The sequence below is a fragment of the Heterocephalus glaber genome, unplaced genomic scaffold, assembly GCF_053883595.1.
Source record: "Heterocephalus glaber isolate CG9 unplaced genomic scaffold, H.glaber_assembly_v1.0 deba00001543, whole genome shotgun sequence".
Taxonomy (NCBI): domain Eukaryota; kingdom Metazoa; phylum Chordata; class Mammalia; order Rodentia; family Bathyergidae; genus Heterocephalus; species Heterocephalus glaber.
Window position 1 is genome coordinate 3,694,518 of NW_028258336.1, and position 19,050 is coordinate 3,713,567.

Genomic DNA, 19,050 nt, shown 5'->3' on the forward strand with positions numbered 1-19,050 from the left:
CAAAGAATATATATGTACAATGAAGTATTATTTGTCCTTAAACATGGTAAGTTAAATTTTTTTTTTTTTGAGACAGGTTCTTACTATGTACTTCAGGCTGGCCTTGAACTCACTGTGTAGCCCAGGCTGGCTTTGAACTTATGGTGATCCTCCTGCCTCAGTCTCCCAAGTGCTGGGATTACAAGCCTGAGCCACCATGCCTAGCTCTACAATGTACAATTTACAAACATACAAACTAATAGAAAATTAACCCATAAAAAAATTAACCTATAAATGGTATAAGTAGTGACAAAGATTTGTTACACATATAACATTATGTTAGCAAGATCATTTACTATTATAATCAAAGATCAAAATAAATGATATACAATGTATATATTACATATAATCATGAATATGCATTAAAGTAAATATTAAGCAGTTTAAGGAGAATGTTTTAGCTTTTAAAGCGACAAAAATCAAAAAGGGAAAAACAATGTTCAAAAGATCCTCCTCAGAGACACTTCAAGGGGCAGTTAATGACCAGAAGAAAAAGGGAACTTCTACTTAGAAGAATTAATCCAAGGATTTTTTTTTTTTAATATTCAATTTAGTAAATTCCTTCTATCCTTTTCCACTTCCACAGCCAGACAATGCTAGAGAAGGCAAGGGCAGCCTGATTTCATGGAAGCCCAGGAGCAGCAGGAAGCCCATGAGCAGCAGTAAAAATCACCTACCCCTTACTGAAGAATAAATTAATCACACTTATCCTAATGTTGAATGATTATATAAAGTAATGGCAGGAAATTAAGGAAAGATTTCTTCAGTTAAAAACATGGTTTATAGGGCTGGGGATTTAGCTCAGTGGTGCCGCCACCTGCCCTGCAATGCAAGGTCCTGAGTTCAATCCCTGGTACCAAAAAGAAAAAGAAAAGATGGTTTATAATAACTGTTCTTAAAAGTACCTGTTAGTATGCATGTTAAAGTATAAAATATTAGAACATACTGTTTAATATATTTATAATTCACCAAAAATAAAACACACTACTAGTAAATCTATAGCTTTACACCTAGGAAATACAAGCATAAATATTAGGGAGTTTCCAAAAGTCATCCATAGTGTTAAAGGTAATAAACATGAAAAATCAATTGCTTCCCTCCATTTAAATAGCCACATAAGAATACAACTGCTGAAAGAGACCCATAATAGCAGTTGTTATCCTCCAAAATCTGTTTAGAAATAAACTAAACAAAAAATATATTTTCACTGAAAAGAAGAAGAAATATGCTATATTAGTCACTTTTCTTTCAGTGGGGCAATATTGCATAACCAACACCTGCAACTTAAAGGAGCGATTTATTTTGGCTCACATATCAGATGATTCAGTCCATAAATGATGGACTCTGAGGAAGAAACAGCATGGCAGAGGAGCATGGTGAAGGTAAGGTGCTCAACCATGGCAGCCAGGAAGCGGAGAGCAAAAGCAGGAGCCTGAGCCAAGAAAATACCCTTCCAGGTCATGCCCCCCAACTGACCCACCTCCAAGCAGGCCCCACACCTCCCAACAGCATATTAGGGAACTGAATTCATCAATGGATGAATCTGCTGATGAGCAGAGCACCTCCATGATCCAATCACCTTCTAAACACATGAGACTTTTGGGAGACACTTTAGATCTAAACCTAACATACGCATACCAAGGACAAACATAGATATCACTGATGGTCTAGGCATGGTGATGCATACCTGGAATGCCAGCTACTCGTGAGGCTAGGGCAGAAAGATCACAAGTTTGAGGCTCGCCTAGGCAACTCAGTGAGACTTTGTCTTGAAATAAAATACAAGGTAATGGGCCGAGGATGTAGCTCATCTCTCCCTGGATTCAACACTGGTGAGGAAAAAAAGCATATAAAAAGATTACCTAGTCAACAAATGGTGTTAAAACATGTTAGAAATTTAGCAAAAATAAAGCTAGATGACTACTGCCTTACACCAAAATTTTAAAAAATAAACCTTAGAAAAAGTTATGAAAAGTACAAATTAGGCCCTATCTCAAAGTGAAAGCAAAAGTACTGACAAATTTGATTACATTAGAATTTAAACTTCTACGCAGCTAACATCATAACCAACGCATACAGATAAGCAACAAACCAATAAAAACCAAGCAAAACAAACAAAGCACACAAACACATACACTACATCTAAAAGAATTCTTACATTTAACTTGCCAATGTTATTACAGTATTTCTAAATAGTGGATTTAAATTCAAGCACTCTGCCTCTTAATTACTTTTCTCTTGTTGCTGAGACAAAATTTCTGACACCCAAAGTCAAAGAGGAAAGGGTTGATTTAGCTCACATCTTGTAGAGGTTTCAGTCCATTATCAGCTGACTCCAAGGCAGAGTTACACATGGCAGAGGGCGTCAAAGAGGAGAAACAGTTCATGGGACCCACATAGTAGCAAAACCAACAAGAGACCTTACCAGTGTCTTTCTGCCCCTTTTATCCCATCCAGACTACCAGGGTTAGTAGTGGTTTAGTAATCATAAGGCCCTTAATCCCAGCATCACACATTCCAGATTCAGCCACCTCTGACCAAATGAGGCTGAGGGGACATTCAGACCCAAACCATAACAGCCTCCAAAGTCTATGTTCTTACACAGTATACTGTATCACTCAGATTGCAAAGGTATTGTAAGACAATGCTGTGATTTGTACCTTAAGGGTTCATGTGCCAAAGTGTGGTCCTTAGGGTGCTGGTGTAAAACCTTTAGGAGGTGGTGCCTAGGGCTGAGGATATAGCTTCGGGGTAGAGCACTTGCCCAGCATTTATGAGGCCCAGCACCACAAAAAGAGTAAGAGGTGAGGTCAGTGAGAAGTATTGATGTCAACTGGGAGCATGTCCTCCAAAGGGACTGTGGAATTTCAGTGTCTACCTGGCTTCCTGTCTTGCCACATGGTCTCCTCCTCTCTTGCACATGCTCCCGCCACTGTGGGGCCATAGGTGATTCAGCCAAGGGGTCCATACCAAAATCAAAACTACTATAATATTTGGTCTTTCAGCCTCCAAAACTGTGGGCTAAATAAACCTCTTTTCTTTATAACTACTCAGCTACTTGCATTTCACTAACAAAAACAGACTAACAGGGCTGGGGATTTAGCTCAGTTGTTCGGCCTCTTAGCACAAGGTCCCAAATTTGATCCCCAGTACCAAAAAAAAAAAAAAAAAACTAACAAAGACAACTAATATACATTCTATTACAAAATGTACACAAAGAAGTACTTTTATATACTACTGGTAAAAATGAAAATTGATAGCAACTCTTCAAAGGGAACTTGATTCCATCTACCTTTTTTGGGTGTTTTTTTTGGTACCAGGGATCAAACTCTGGACCTTGCAATTTTTGGGTCTTGTTATTTTGGGGGTTTTTTTTGTACCAGGGATCGAACTCCAGTCCTTGCGCTTGCACAGCAGGCGGTAAAATCACTGAGCTAAATCCCCGGCCACTTGGGATTTTTTTGAGACAGGGTCTCACTACGTAATTCAGGCTGGCCTTGAACTGTGTAGCCCAGGTTGGACTCAAACCCAAGGCAATCCTACTGCCTCAGCCTCCAGAGTGTTGGGAGTGCAGGCATGCACTACCATTCCCAGCTCCATCTACCATTTTTATTTTTTTTTATTTTAATGGGGGCGGGGGGGTACCCGGGATCAAACTCAGGACCTGACACTTGCAAGGCAGGCTCCGGAACCCCTGAGCTAAATCCCTAGCCCCATCCTCCATTTTTAACTAAACACAGAGCAGTTTCCTGGGAGATACCATTATGGAGAATTTTTATTTTCTATGTTATATAATTCTGTACTGTATTTGAATCTTTATAGCAAGACTATTTTTATGATCAGAAAAAAATTTTGGTAACTCTTTTAGCTCTTTGCCTATCAAAAACATGACACTGCTTTTCCCTTTACTAGCCTCCCTATCCTACTTTTATCTCACTCTATAGACATGATAAAATTGATAAGAACTGTATTAATTTCAATAACTAACATCAGGAAGATAAGGGAAATGACTTCTAAGGTCTCTCACTTGGAAATGCTTTCAAAAAAAGAGCAGAGGCCAGGGATTTAGCTCAGTGGTTCTGGCGCCTGTCTCGTAAGCGCAAGGTCCCAAGTTTGATCCCTGGCACCAAAAAAAAAAAGAACTGAATCAAAAAAAGGGCAGATAAGACACTAGCTTACTATCAGGTATCCATGACCAAATCAAATAGCATCTAATATATACAGTCCCTTCTATTCTGCATTTAGCACCAAGACAATAAACTAAATCTTTTGAAGTCCACAAAAATTAACAGGTCTCCCAAAGGATCCATTTGATGATGCCAAGATCCTTATATCTTTTTCTACAAGAGTGAAAGTAGACCTGCTCACAAAAGCATATCTCACTATATCTTAAATTACTTCCAAAATCTCCAGGGGTTGGAAAGTCAAACCAATTTTTTCTAGGATAGGTAACAGTCTTGGCAAGAGGAGATTCATTTTTATGTTAAAGGTTTCTTGCACTGCTTCTAATACAAATATTGTCCATCCCTCCCCATGCCCACCTCAAAGAGTCAAACTGATCTAAAAACCATCATCAGGAAGACAGATACATGCTCCAAACTCTGGGATGATACAAACAATAGGACTTCAATATGAAAAAAGTTGCACCCAAATCACTGCACTTACACATTTCCATGAAGAATTGCAGGTTAGACAATAAAAGTACCAGATTCAGGCTGGGGATATAGTTCAGTTGTAGTGCACTTGCCTAGCATATATAAGGGGCACTGCACATGTGCGCGTGTGTGTGTGCGCGCGCACACACACACACACACACACACCCCGAAATCCACCTTTCACAGAGGAATGAAATTACTGGAATGAAATCTGGAATTACAGATGAATGAACTATTTTACCTAACTGTACTTTATTATAAAATTAAAGCTTTTTTTTTATACTTTATGGAATTTTATCCCACTAGAATCAGTTATTGTACTACAGGGACTTCTGGCTCAAAATGTCTGAACAGATGTTTGATTTCATACACATACACATATACACACACACACAAACACACACAGAGGGAGGAAGGAGAGAAACTAGTTCTCACTCTCAGAGATAAGTTACAAATATGAAATGAAAAAAATTCTTAGGATAAATCCTGCACTGATAGATTAAAACTGAGGCTATTTTGAAATCATGGTTTCTTCATAGACATACAAATACATATAAATATAACTATGTTTACACATATAAAAATATTCCCTAGCTCTATACTCCAAGAGTCAGAAGCAGCAACACCCCAAAAGCAATAAACACAAGCATTCAGACCTTGGTTTGTACCGTTTTCCATTCAAAATAATGAAAGAATAAAAGGTAAGTGTAGAATATTTTATTGTGCTAAAAAGCATGGAAGTACTCAAAAAAATGTCAAAAAAGAAAATAAGACACCTGGGCCAGATATGGTGGTGCATACCTGTAAGCCCAGCACTCAGGAGTGCTGAGGCAGGAAGATCACTACAAGTTTGAGGCCAACCTGGGCTACAAAGTGAGTTCAAGGCCAGCCTGAATTACACAGCAAGACCCTATCTCAAAAAAAAAAAAAGGCACATACCTGTAATCCCAGCACTTGGGAGGCTAAAACAGGAGGATCGCTGCAAATTCAAGCCCAGCCTGGACTACACAGTGAGACCCTGTCTAAAAAACAAAAAACAAAGACAATACACCATATGGAAGGGGTTTTCACTGGCCAAATCAGTAACAATTTGAGCATCAAAATAATTGACAATGGCTGGTGTAGTGGCACACACCTGTAATCCCAACACTCAGGAGGCTGATGCAAGGGGAGTGCTGCAAGTTTGAGGCCAGCCTGAGCTAATGAGTTCAAGGCCAGCCTGAACTACATAGCAAGACCCTGTCTCAGACAGTCAGACAGACAGACAGACAGACAGATGATTATAATCTTGTGAGGAGGAAACCATGTATCCATGTACATGTAAATAAATACATAATCCGATATGGAACAAAATATTTACATAGTTTCAAACTACCTAACCCGCAAAATATCTATTAATTACAAATGGTAAAATATCTAAAGGAAAAATCTGGCAGTCACAACTTGTATCACCTAAAGTGAGAATCACAGTAAGGAGACAAACTGAATTTTGCCAGCACTTGTTAAAACACAATGAGAAAAATGCAGCATCACATCTATTATAACCCTACCAAAGATCTAACTATAAAATCTAACCATGAAATCTAATTCATAACTTAACCTTGAAAAATATCAAATTCTACTAAATAACTAAGCTTATAATTTTCAAAAGTGACAACATCTTGAAAGTAAAAATAGAATGTTTCAGATTGAAGAATAAAAGAAGGCGGGCTGGTGATTTAGCTCAGGGGTTCTGCTGCCTGCCTCGCAAGCACAAGGTCCCGAGTTCGATCCCCGGTACCAAAAAAAAAGTATGGCTCAAGAATAAATGAAGGCTGAGGCAGGATGATTGCAAATTCAAGTCCTGCAATTTGTCAGACCTGCCTCAAAATTAAAAAAATGGTCGAGGACAAGGCCCAGTGTAAAGGCCCTAGGTTTAATCTCCAATAGCACACACAAAAAAAGCCAATTAAATGGAATAATTAGAGCAACTAATGTTTAGACTGAAGATTATCATGTCATTATGTAGGAGGATGTTTTCCTTTTTTATAGGAAATAAAGATGGAAATATTTCAAGGTCATGAGACATCATGGTTCAGCAACAAATGTTTCCAACTTTTCTGTATGTCTATTACTGTCTCCAAAACTAAAATTTGGGGGTTCTTTTGGTACCGGGGATCAAACTCAGGACCTTGCACTTGCAAGGCAGGCGGCAGAACTACTGAGCTAAATCCCTGGCCTAAAATTTGAAAAAAAAAAATCAAAACATATGGAGTAGTGCTGAAAATCTAGAAAGGGTATACCACAAACAAGAACAGAAAGCAATCTGAGAATATCAGATGCACTACGAGAAAGGATGACAAAACACAATATAATAACTCCCCTTTATCTGGGGATTCATATTCTACAGTTTCAGTTACCTGTGGTCCACCATAGTCTGAAAATGTTAAATAGAAAATTCTAAAAACAATTCATAAGTTTTTCACTATATGCTACACCATCCCTTTATCCAGCATATCCCAAGCTGAATACATTTCTTACTTATTAGTCAGTTAATAGCCATTTTAGGTTACCACATCAATTATGCAGAGATTGTAGTGCTTGTGTTCAAGTAACCCTTATTTTTCTTAATAATAGCCCCAAAGAGCAAGTTACACTAGCAATTCAGATATGCCAAAGAAAAAACATAAAATACTTCCTTTAAGGAAAAAAGTTCAAGTTCTCAATAAAGAATAAAACAAAATTATGTGTTGAGGATGCTAAATTATACATTAAGAATTTATCTTCAAGGCAGGCATGGCTCTTGGAGAATACAGAGGATCCCAAATTTGAGCTCAGCCCAGACAATTTAGCAACTCAGCAAGACCTTGTTCTCAAAATTACAAAAAAACACAAAAAATTGTGCTAGTTTTGTTGTAACACCTCAAACTACAAAAATTATAGCCACTGAGGGGCAGGGTGGGGAGCTCACTGGTACAGTGCCTTGAATATGTGAGACCCTGATTCCATCCCAAGTGCTTTAAAAAAAAAAAAAAGGTTACAGCTACAACGTACTATGTGTGGCAACAGCTTAGTCACCATGGAAAATGCATTAAATTCCACTGGTTAGTACTTGACACAGTCATGACATAGAAATCACTAACAGGGATGCTAGACAGGAAGAATCTGGGGCCACTAGCCTGATACTCACAAAATCTTGATTTGTATTTTCTCAATGCACTCAGGTAAAGGTAGTTTTTGGTAAAAACCATGACTCTCCACTTGGGCCTACAAATATCCTCTAGATAACAAACTATAACAAAGCTTGCCTTTTATTTTGTGTCCTTTGTTACTGTAAATCTTTGGGTCTCAGATCTACATAAGGGTAGTTTATCATTTAAGGAGTGTCTTGTTTTAAAGGTTGGCAAAACAAGGTTGATTAGCCCTGAATTTACATTTCATCCTCCTTCAAGACTGAGGACAAAGAAGGTAAGAGGTTTACAGAGACACTGAACTTTGCCCGGCAAGTTTCCAACCACTGCCCTAAACTTGTAATCACCTAGTTCAACCACCGCAGACACTCATTAATCAAGTGACCAAACCACAACCCAAAACCCACTTATTTATCACAAAGTGCCAACACTAAAATTAAACCTGAATACTGAAGTTTTAGTTTAAAAAAACACACACAATTTGTGATGTCACCACAGAGAGGGCTTTGTGTGCTCGCTGTAGCACCCATGCCATAGGTTCGCCACAATAGTCCTAGGCAGTCAGTCAACCAGATAATAAAACCATAGTAGAACACTACATGACTAAAGGTCTAGTACAGCTTTCTGTATTATTTGATAGTATGACTGCAAAAATAGGATGAGTACCTCCTGAAGGACAAAAAACACCTGTACCAAGAAGTCAAGCTATCCTGCTGGGTACATGCCTGTAATTCCAGCATTTGGGAGGCTGAGGCAGGAGGATCAGCTTGGGTACATAGTGAGTTCAAGGGCAGCCTGAGCTATAGAGTGAGACCCAGTCTCAAAAAACCAAAAAAAAAAAAAAAAAGAAGTCAAGCTATTCATATACCCTAAAGGAGAAACACATTAGTCAAATACTCCTCCCTTTCCTCTTAGCAATTCCTAAAGCAAGAACAAGTATTGTATGGATTTGGGCTGGGAAAGTACACTTAAATGACCAATACACGCCATGCATAACAAAACTCTGACCATCATGAAAAATCTCACATAGGAAGAAAAAATAAAAGCATAACAAACATACCAAGCACAATAAAATCGAAACTTCAACTACAGAAAACAATGTTAAAATAATAACCAATATCTCAGAGATTCTGGGTTACATGTAAACCACAAACACAACTAAAAAATAAAAATCAGTCTGGCACAGTGGCTCACATCTGTAATCCCAGCTACTTGAGAAGCCAAGGTAGGAAAATCACAAGTTTTAGGCCAGCCTAGACAACCCAGCAAGACCCTGCCTCAAAATAAAATAAAAATAAAAATGTAGCTAAGTGGTAGAGAACTTACCCAGCATGCACAAGACCAATCCCATTATTCAAAGAAAAAAAACATTTTATCATATGGACAGTTTACAATGACAGTAGAAAATTAACAGTTGGCAAAACTACAAGCACCTTACCAAGAACAAAGGCAATCCTATCAATGCTATATGTAACATTATTGTATATTTCCAGATTTTTTTTTTTTTTTTTTTGGTACCAGGGATCGAACTGGGGACCTTGTGTTTGTGAGGCAGGCAGCAGCATCACTGAGCTAACTCCCTGGCCCGTCCCAGATTTATTTTTAAAGGCCACTTGCTCTTGAGAGTATCTTTAAAGTTTTAAAAATGAAAAAAAGTGAGGGCTGAAGGTGAACCTCAGTGGTAGAGTGCTTGCCTACCTGTGTTGTGTTCAATCTCAAGCACTGCAAAAAATAAAATAAAAACTATATCTGTAATGAAACTGTAAAGAATTTTTTTTTTTTGGTACTGGGGATCAAACTCCAGACCTTGCGCTTTCGAGGCAGGAGGCGGAACCACTGAGTTAAATCCCCGGGGCCTATAAACAATTTTTTTATTTTTGTTTGTAACTATATAATAAAATGTGTCAACATTTGGAAAACATGTGTAAGTCAATGAACCAGTATTTTCCAAATGGCCAATATATGTTACAAAATCATAAATGGGTAAAAGATACATGCAAAGTACAAAAGAAACATGTTTAATTAAAAAGTTAAGTGAAAATTTCACTGATACGATTTCAGATTCAAAACTGCAACTAACCTTTAACCAACCATTGCGTAAACCAGCATATGGGTACATACCTGCAATCACAGTACCAAAGGAGTTCTCTTGAGGCAGGAGGATGACAAGTTTAAGCAACTTAGCAAGACTCGTTCACAAAATGAAAATTTTTAAAAGGCTGAGAATGTAGCTCAGTGGTGGAGAGCTCTTGGGTTGGATTCCCAGTACTTAAAAAAAAGGAGGGAGGGGCTCCTGTAGTACTTGCTAAATTTGGCATATACAATTTTAGTATCTAACACTACCCACAACTATCTAAAAAGGCTATGACAATATTCTCTCCCCTTTTCTAACCATATACTTGTTTAAGGCTGGATTTTTTTTTCATAGACTTCAACCAAAACAATATATTGCAACAAATGGAATGAAGAAACTGATATGTGAATTGAGCTGTTTTCTATTAAGTCAAACACATGATGGGCCAGGGATTTAGCTCAGTGGTTCTGCTCCCTGGCTTGCGAGCACGAGGTCCCAAGTTCAATCCCCGGTACCAACCAACCAACCAAACACATGAGACTTGCAAAATACAACTGCCATACTCTTCTTGCTAAATTGCAGTCATCCATACCCTATGGGTTCCACCAACATCTAGGGAATCCACCATATATGGATTCAACCATCAGCCAACTGAAAATATTCAGGAAAAAAAATTGCGCCTGTACCAGACATTGAGACTTTTTTTCTTGTCATTACTTCCTAAATAATGAAGTTTAACAACTATGTGCTTAGCGTTTACATTTTTTTAGGTATTACAGATAATCCTGAGATGATTTAAAATGTATGGGGCAGATGTCTGGAGGTATGCAAACTATACCACTTTATAAAAGGGATCTGGGCATTCACTGATTTTATGGACAAAGGAGGGCCTGAAGCAGAAATTCCAAGTCACAACAATAATTATTTTACAAAATACTTTTTTTTGTTTTCTTGTTTTGTTTGGTGACTTTGGGGATCAAACCCAAGGCCTTGTGCTTGCTAGGCGAGTGCTGTACCACTGAGTTACATCTCCAGGCCTAATTTTTAAATTCCTTGAATTTCTCATCCAGGAAATGTAATAAATAACCCATATAAACTAAAACTCCTAGAGATTCTCAATCATTTGTGCGATTATTAAGGAATCCTAAGACCAAAAATCTTGAGAACAGTGTCCTTCTGGCTATTACAATTTCTCATAATTATACAATGTTATAACAGTAGAGTAACTCCTCCAACAGACAACTGAAATATATGAGGCACTCTGCCACAAAATAAGTCATCCCAGACTACTCTACAGATGGTCCCTGACTTATTAATAGTTTGACTTGATTTTTTTCACTTTACAGGGGTCCAAAAGCAAGCTATGTTAGTTTTGTACTAAGTGCATTCTCGACTTACAGTATTTTCCAGTTATGATGGGCCCAACCTAAGTTGAGCATCTGTATTTTCCAAGTTATTCAATCTTTCCATTTTCCTATTCCTTTACTGTAATACCATAGGTCATAACTTTATAATGCTGTCAATGTGCCTTTTTCACCCTTTCTAGCACACCAAAAAGTCAAGAAATAGCTCATGTATAAAAGTAAATGAGGCCGGGGATTTAGCTCAGAGTTTAGCTTGGCATTCCGCAGCCTGCCTCACAAGTCCAAGGTCCAGAGTTCAAGTCCCAGGACCCAAAAAAAAGTAAATGGGCTGTGCCCAGCATGGTTGCAGCACTCAGGAGACTGAGGCAGGAAGATCTTCATAAGTTCAAAGCCAGCCTGGACTCCATAGTGAGTTTAAAGCCAGCCTGAGCTACAGAGTGAAACTCTGTCTCAAAAAACCAAAAAAGGCAAAAAAACAAAACAAAATAAAAAAGGTAAATGGGCTCTGAATAAGGATGTCCCTATGAATGAAGTCCCCAGGTTTTATAATACCTGCTTTGATTAAATAGATGTCATTTTTATTTCCTAGCTTTTCTATTATATTTTATATACCTAAATTCACAAGACAGATAAATGACCCCCAGATTTGTAAAGCTTTAATTTCTGGTACTCATTTATTGTCTTACATGCTATAATTTATACAACACAGTAAGGCTTTCATCCAATGTCTGGGACAAAATCTGAAGTGACAAGAATAAAGTGTGTGACAGAGTTCCCATGTACTTATATCAGAAAGCAAAAAAAAAAAAAGATAATTTCAAAATTTTAGGGACAGAAGACATCTGAGATAAGATAGGAGCTAATGAAACAAAATAGGTGCAAAGAAAAAGAAAAAACTTTACATGCTTAGGAAGGCGAAAAAGATAGTAAAACTAGAAGGTAGAAGGGGTTGTTGAGAGTCATGACACAAAATTGATTATATAGCAACCTAATACAATTTCAACAGTAAATTCTGGAGGCAACACAAAGGGGGAAAATGAGAAAACAAAGTATAAATAAAAACAAAACAGTACAGTAATGAATATCAAAATACTGGCACACACACTGACTTAGAAGATAAAAGAAATATAATTAATAGGGCTGATCAAATACATTTTTCTACTGCATGTTTTGAACATTTCTGAGGTGAAAAATATGAACTAATAGAAGTTTCAAAAGGGGGAAAGACAAAATTTTAAATCTAATCAAACATAAAAAATAAGGGAAGTAAATGAAGCCAATTATAAAATTAGGAAGCTAATGGAATTAGAAGAAAAAGCTAAATACTAGATTTCTTTTTTTTTTGGTACTGGTGATCGAACTCGAGACCTTGCACTTGCCAGGCAGGCAGGCAGCAGAACCACTTACTTACTACATCCCCCGCACTAGATTTCTTTTTTATCATTATGAAACCAAAGCCAAAGGAGAAAGCTAAAGTAGGTTAAATCTGAAAAGTGGGAGTAGCACAGTCCAACAGTTACTGATAATAGGCAACCAAAAAGAGAAAATAATGTGGAAGAAAAAACAAAGAAAAGTGGGAGGCAACAATGACATACCAATTTCCTTAGGTAATTCAAAAGTAAACACTACAAAGCCCAATTCTTATCTGTATTTTGTATGGCAACAACAAATAAATATGCAGTCAAACTGCACAAGGCCAGGGATTTAGCTCAGTGGTTCCACTGCCGCCTCAAGATCCTGAGTTCGATCCCCAGTACCAGGAAAAAAAAAACAAACTATAATCAATCCATTATGAACAGAGGTACAATACATGTTGTCAGAAAAAGATAAGGCATCTTTATGGGTTTATAACACAGATATTACCAAAAATAAGTAAGTAAATAAAGCAGATAGAGAAATGAATGAGCAAAACAAAGAGTCAAAATGAAAATGCATAGACTTAATAACCAAATTCAGTCAAGAAGCTGGTTACAAGGTTAACACACAAAAATCAATAGCTTTCCTCTACACCAATGACAGACTCACTGAGAGAGAAATAGGGCAAATAATTCCTTTCACAATAGCATCCAAAAAACTGAAATACCTAGGAATCATCCTAACCAAAGAAATCAAAGACCTCTTCTCTGAAAACTATGGCACTCTGAAAAGAGAGAGTGAAGATGATATCAGAAAATGGACAGACATCCCCTGCTCCTGGGTAGGAAGGATTAATAGAGTGAAAATGGCCATACTTCCAAAACTGCTACATAGATTTAATGCAATTCCAATTGAGATCCCAGCAGCATACTTCATAGACCTTGAGAAAACAATCCAAAAATTCATTTGGAGCAAGAAGAGACCCAGAAGAGCAAAAGCAATTCTAGGTAACAGAGACATGGCAGGGGGTATCACAATCCCCAACCTGCAACTATACTACAAAGCTACTGTGATAAAAACAGCATGGTACTGGCAAAGAAATAGACTTGAGGACCAGTGGAACAGATTAGAAGATGCACAAACAACGCCAGACACACTTAGCCAACTCATCTTTGATAAAGGAGCCAAACACCCTCACTGGAGGAAAGATAACCTCTTTAATAAATGGTGCTGGAAAAATTGGGCTTCCACTTGCCAAAGATTAAAACTAGACCTGTATCTCTCACCATGCACTAAACTAAAATCAAAATGGATTAAAGATCTAAATATTAAAATAGAAACACTGAACCAGTTGGAACAGAGGTTAGGGAGAACCCTTGAAGACATCAGTGTAGGAAAAGATTTTATGAACAAAACCTCAGTTGCCCGTGAACTAGCACAAACAATCAACAAGTGGGATCTCTTCTTATTAAAAGGCTTCTGCACAGCAAGAGAAACCACCAGCAGTGTGAAGAGACAACCCACCATGTGGGAAAAAATCTTCACCTGCTCTTCCTCAGACAAAGGTCTACTATCTCGAATCTATAAAAAACTTAAAAAGATCAGACCTCCCAAATTTAAAGACCCAATCCAAAAATGGGCATCTGAATTGAACAGACATTTCTCAGACAAAAAAGTACAAATAGCAAATAAATACACGAAAAAATGTTCAACATCACTGGCATTCGAGAGATGCAAATGAAAACAATGCTGAGATTCCACTTCACTCCAGAAACAATGGCTGCTATCATGAAATCAACCAATAACAAATGCTGGTGGGGCTGTGGGGAAAGAGGAACCCTGCTCCACTGCTGGTGGGAGTGTAGACTGGTGCAACCACTGTGGAAATCAGTATGGAGATACCTCAAAGAACTAGGACTGGAAATCCCATTTGACCCCGCTATTCCACTGCTGGGGATCTTCCCCAAAGAATTAAAAGAATCATACCACAGTGATATATGTGCGCCCATGTTCATAGCAGCGCAGTTTGTAATAGCTAAAACTTGGAAACAGCCCAAATGCCCATCAACTGGAGACTGGATAAAGAAAATGTGGTTTTTTCATAAAATGGAGTGCTACTCAGCCATAAAAAATGAGAAATTAGAGACGTTTATAGCTAAGTGGATGCACATTGAGGTGATACTCTTAAGTGAAATAAATAGAACACACATGAATAAATTCCAAATAGTTTCTCTGGTGTGAGAAACTGAAAGTGTAAATAAGGACTAAATGTATAATAGGTAATGTGAAATAGGAAGAAAAGGGGCAAAGGGGAAGGAAGTGGGAGGGCTAGGGGAAAGGATACAAGGGAATGGGATTAATATGAGAAAATGGAAAAATAGCAACAAAATCTTTGTAAATAGGGAGGAACGGAACGGTTGAAGGGAGGGCTGGGCAAGGGTGAAAAATAAGAGCCAAGAGAGACTATGTAAAGGTGCAAATCTCCAATGATGAATGTCATTATATTGTATACCTAAAATGTCCCAATGATTAGAATGAATAATCGATAATGTAAAATAGGAAGAAAAGGTCCAAAGGGGTAGGGGTAGTGGGAGGGGCAGGGGAAAGGAAAGAAGGGAAAGGAAAAATGATGAGAAATGGAAAAAATGGAAATAAAGTCTTTGTAAATAGGGAAGGGTGGAGGGTGTGAAGGGAGGGCTAGGAATGGGGAAAAAATAAGAACCAAGATGCATTATGTAAAGGTACAATTCCCAATGAGAAATGTAATTGTGCTGTATACCTACAACGTACCAATAAAAGAATTTAATTAAAAAAAAAAAAGAAAAAAAAGAAGATGCAAGCAACAGAGGGTATTTATAAAGAACTGGGCTAAACAGCAATTACAAAAAAAGAAAATTACTTTGCTATCCAAAATCTTTTAAATTCTACATAATCCTAAATACTGCCATAAGCTACTTCTACAACAAAAGCAGCTTACACTCTACATCCTATTATCTATTAGCAATCATTTCAAATAAATGCCTAAAAGTGCAATCACGGTACAAAAAATGCAAATAAATGCCTAAATATGCATCTATTTTTCTGAAATTTTAAAATGCATTATCTTAGCTAGATAACAAGGATGTCTAAACAGGATTTTAGATTTACTAATAACAAATGCAAAATGTCTCTATAATTATCACTTAATTAACAAAAAGCACACCCTAAAAATTTTAAATAAGACTGACAGTATTTATAGTTCTATGGTAGCATTCAATCTAAAATTCATTAATTCAGTGCTAAATTGAATTTTAAGTAAACCACAAAATAAAACATTACTGAAGGTGAGAAAAAAGAACCAAACACAACTACACAGGTGAACACCTCACTTTTAAAAATATATTATCAGAATCTAAACACTACTCTTTCTTCAAGAAAAAGAAATGGCCTCTAAAAACAGGGATTTAGTCTTTTTCAAGTCCTAGAATATGTTAATAATATAAAATTTACTAATTCAGAGAAACCATCTTTGAAAAGTTGTAAGTCTCTGTAAAAGACTTGCTCTATTAAGGCTTTGTTGCTCTGAGGCCAAGTATAATCCATATAAGGAAATTGAAGTTCAATGCCATTTATTTTATTCCCCTCTTTCAGATCCCCAAGAATAACCTCTTTTGCTTCCAAATGATGTGTCCCAAAATCATAAAAGTAGACGTTATGCACTTTATATTCCTTGATAAAGGTAATTTTACGTAACAGGAATTACTTGATGGTTCACAAATCTTACCAAGAGTTTAAAAAGAAAAATCTTCAGAGAACAAGCTCTAGAAACAAAACAAAAAACAGGCAGTAATAAATCGTTAAAAGATCCTCTTCTTTAAATATACTTATAAAAATAAAGCAGCAAAAAACAAATTGTGAAATAATGTGATTGTGATCTTTAACACGTACCTTTTCTCTTTCAACCAAAGAAAATAAACTTTTTCCTCAGATTCCCGGTAATTACTTGGATAGCATTTGATTAAAATAAACATCAAAGTATATAAACCAACAGAATACCATATTTATTTAATATCTGTGCAAAGGTACAGTATTATCTTTCATCCCTCTTTACCACAAAAGTACTGGAGAAAAACTAAATTGTAAAAAGACACCACAACACCACGGAAAAAAGTGTGGGTTTGCTGCAATCAAAACTAGTTTATTCTGTGAAGACTACCCATTGGTTCAGCAGGGTTCATAACTCTGACTGGTGGTGGAATGTCTGCCAGGCTTCATGAATTCCTGCCCTCACACTGAGTACCTATCACTTTTTAAGCAGAACCAAACAAAAACAGATGGGCCAAAACAAAAATAAAGAAGGTGCAATTCAAAAGTACAGCTTAACACAATAGATGCGATTCCCACAAAAATCATTTTAAATTTAGTTTTACTTTCTAATATAATTTGTTCTGAATTGCATAGAAATCCTAACAAATCAACTACTTACAGGTGTGTGCTGCTTTGTAACTCACGCCCATGTGTAATACTTACAACCTCCTTTTCTTAATGTATCAGTTACAATACGCCACAGTACTTGCTTTCAATTACTCAAACAAGCATTAGCATTATAGTTACAACAAAAGAAAGCCATTATCCGCTCGGAAAAACAACTAAGAATGTCTAATTTTGTTTCTAAAATATAACTAAATAATATTTATAAGGGCCTGAACAAAAACATCACCATGTATGATTACCGCAAAAAACAAAATAATCGGCAATCGACATAAATGTGGCAGCCATGTCAAAGGCAGAAAACCACCCGCGGCAGCAACCTAACTTTCTCCCAAAACAAAAGTTGCCATATTCAGCAATCTAACATACATTGTGTATGTCCTGGAAAACTACAATATCTGGACCTTGTGCTGAACAAAGGCACTCTTTATTCAAGTTGCTGAAAACTTTTCGTCCCACCACATTCTTAGAACCTCTTAAAAAAAAAAACAAACCTAAAGTCCAGATGGTAAAAGGTGGTGAAAATCAGTTCTAGTATTTAGCTCTCAAAATAAAATCCATTCCCGTACGAAAAAAGAACAATTTAGGGCAATTCGGCAAAATGGAAAACACTATAAAGTACCGTCCGCTTTCCGGACCATGAACTTTGTGACTTCCAGACACTTTTCGTATAATTACCTTTCTGTCGGACAGTGTCTCAGGGCAGCTTTTTCAAGGCTCCGCTTGACATGATTTCCTTCCCTCCGTGAGTCACTTATAAAGGGATCCAGCCGAATTTCTCAGTACGGTGAGAGCGGATGTGGAGTGGCCTCCAGAAGTACGAGTAGGTGGCTCTGGTGGGGGCTGGGATGAGGGCTGGCTTCCTGGTCTCGAGTTTTGCAGGAGTTTCCCAGCCCCAACCAGGATCTCCGCCGGAGGAAAAAAAAACTTTTCACTCGTGACACCGCCCGGAATTGCCGTGCGAAACTCACTTCCTGCCTTGGCGAAAACCAGGATCCAACTCCGTCCAGGGGAACCCGGAAAACCAGCCCGGCGCACGCCGCGAAGGTGGAGGGGAGGGGGCGCCCGCCGAGAACCCCGGGCTCCTGGCGGCCCGCGTGCCGCGCACTCCCGACGGCGGCGGAACGCGGCCCGGGGGTGCCCAGACGCGGCCCTGGAGCGCGGAGAGCTTCGGCCGCACTAGGCCGCCACAGCCTCCTCGCCGCCGCCCCCAAAGCCGGGCGGCGAGGTTATTGTCTCGATACCGCCTGCCGCGCCCTTCGCCCGCGTCGCGGCCGCCGCCCCGAGCCGAAGCCCAGGGGCCGGGCAGGTTCGAAGGCGGCCCCCTCCCCGGGCCGTCCGTCCTTCTGTCCCCGCCTTCTCCACTCGCCCTCGAACCCGCTCGTCCTTCTCCCGTCTCTCCGCCGCGGTCCCTCCGCGAGCAGCCCAGGAGCTGGGGGCTGGCGGCCTGGCGGCCTCAGGAGCTCACGGGGCCGCGGCAGGGGCCGAGGCTTCGTACCGCGCTGCCGCGCCACCTTCACGAGAGAGAGAGAGAGAGAGAGAGAGAGACCGCGAGGGGAGGGGAGGAGGGAGCAGAGAGAAAGGAGGAGGTACACGGCGGAGGGGAGTTACAGCCTCGCAGGCCGCGGCGACAACAGCGCCACCGCCCCGGCGGCGAGGGGGGAAGAAGCTGCGCGGCGACTCCGCGAGGAGGGCGGGGCGGCCTCCCGCCGGCTGCGCCCCAACCGCCAACAGTCGGGCCGAGGGCCGGCGCGAGCCAGTCAGCGCGCGGGGGCGGTGCGGGCCGACGTCGGCGGCGGCGGCGGCGGCGGCGGCGGCGGCGGCGGCGGCGGCGGCGGCGGCGGCGGCGGCGGGCCAGGGGCAACGGAGGGAGGGGGCGCATGCTAGGCGCGGCGGGAGGCCCGGGCCTGGCCCTGAGCCGA

General features: G+C 39.3%; 1 protein-coding gene across 19 annotated transcripts in view; it reads right to left on the reverse strand.

The window, feature by feature from the left end:
• Erbin (erbb2 interacting protein) overlaps window positions 1–18,772 on the reverse strand; it is a 129,027-nt gene extending 110,255 nt beyond the window's left edge. For 3 of the 19 annotated variants that reach the window (XM_087189543.1, XM_087189537.1, XM_021243001.2), the window contains exons 1-3: window positions 17,807–18,236; window positions 5,634–5,716; window positions 1,727–1,868 (exon numbers count right to left, since the gene is read on the reverse strand). The gene's annotated coding sequence lies outside the window, so the exon portion shown is untranslated. Of the gene's footprint in view, window positions 1–1,726; window positions 1,869–5,633; window positions 5,717–17,806 lie in introns of all 19 variants that reach the window. The other 16 variants (XM_087189539.1, XM_021242991.2, XM_087189538.1 and 13 more) reach the window with 14 other exon arrangements.
• Window positions 18,773–19,050: the final 278 nt, after the last annotated feature.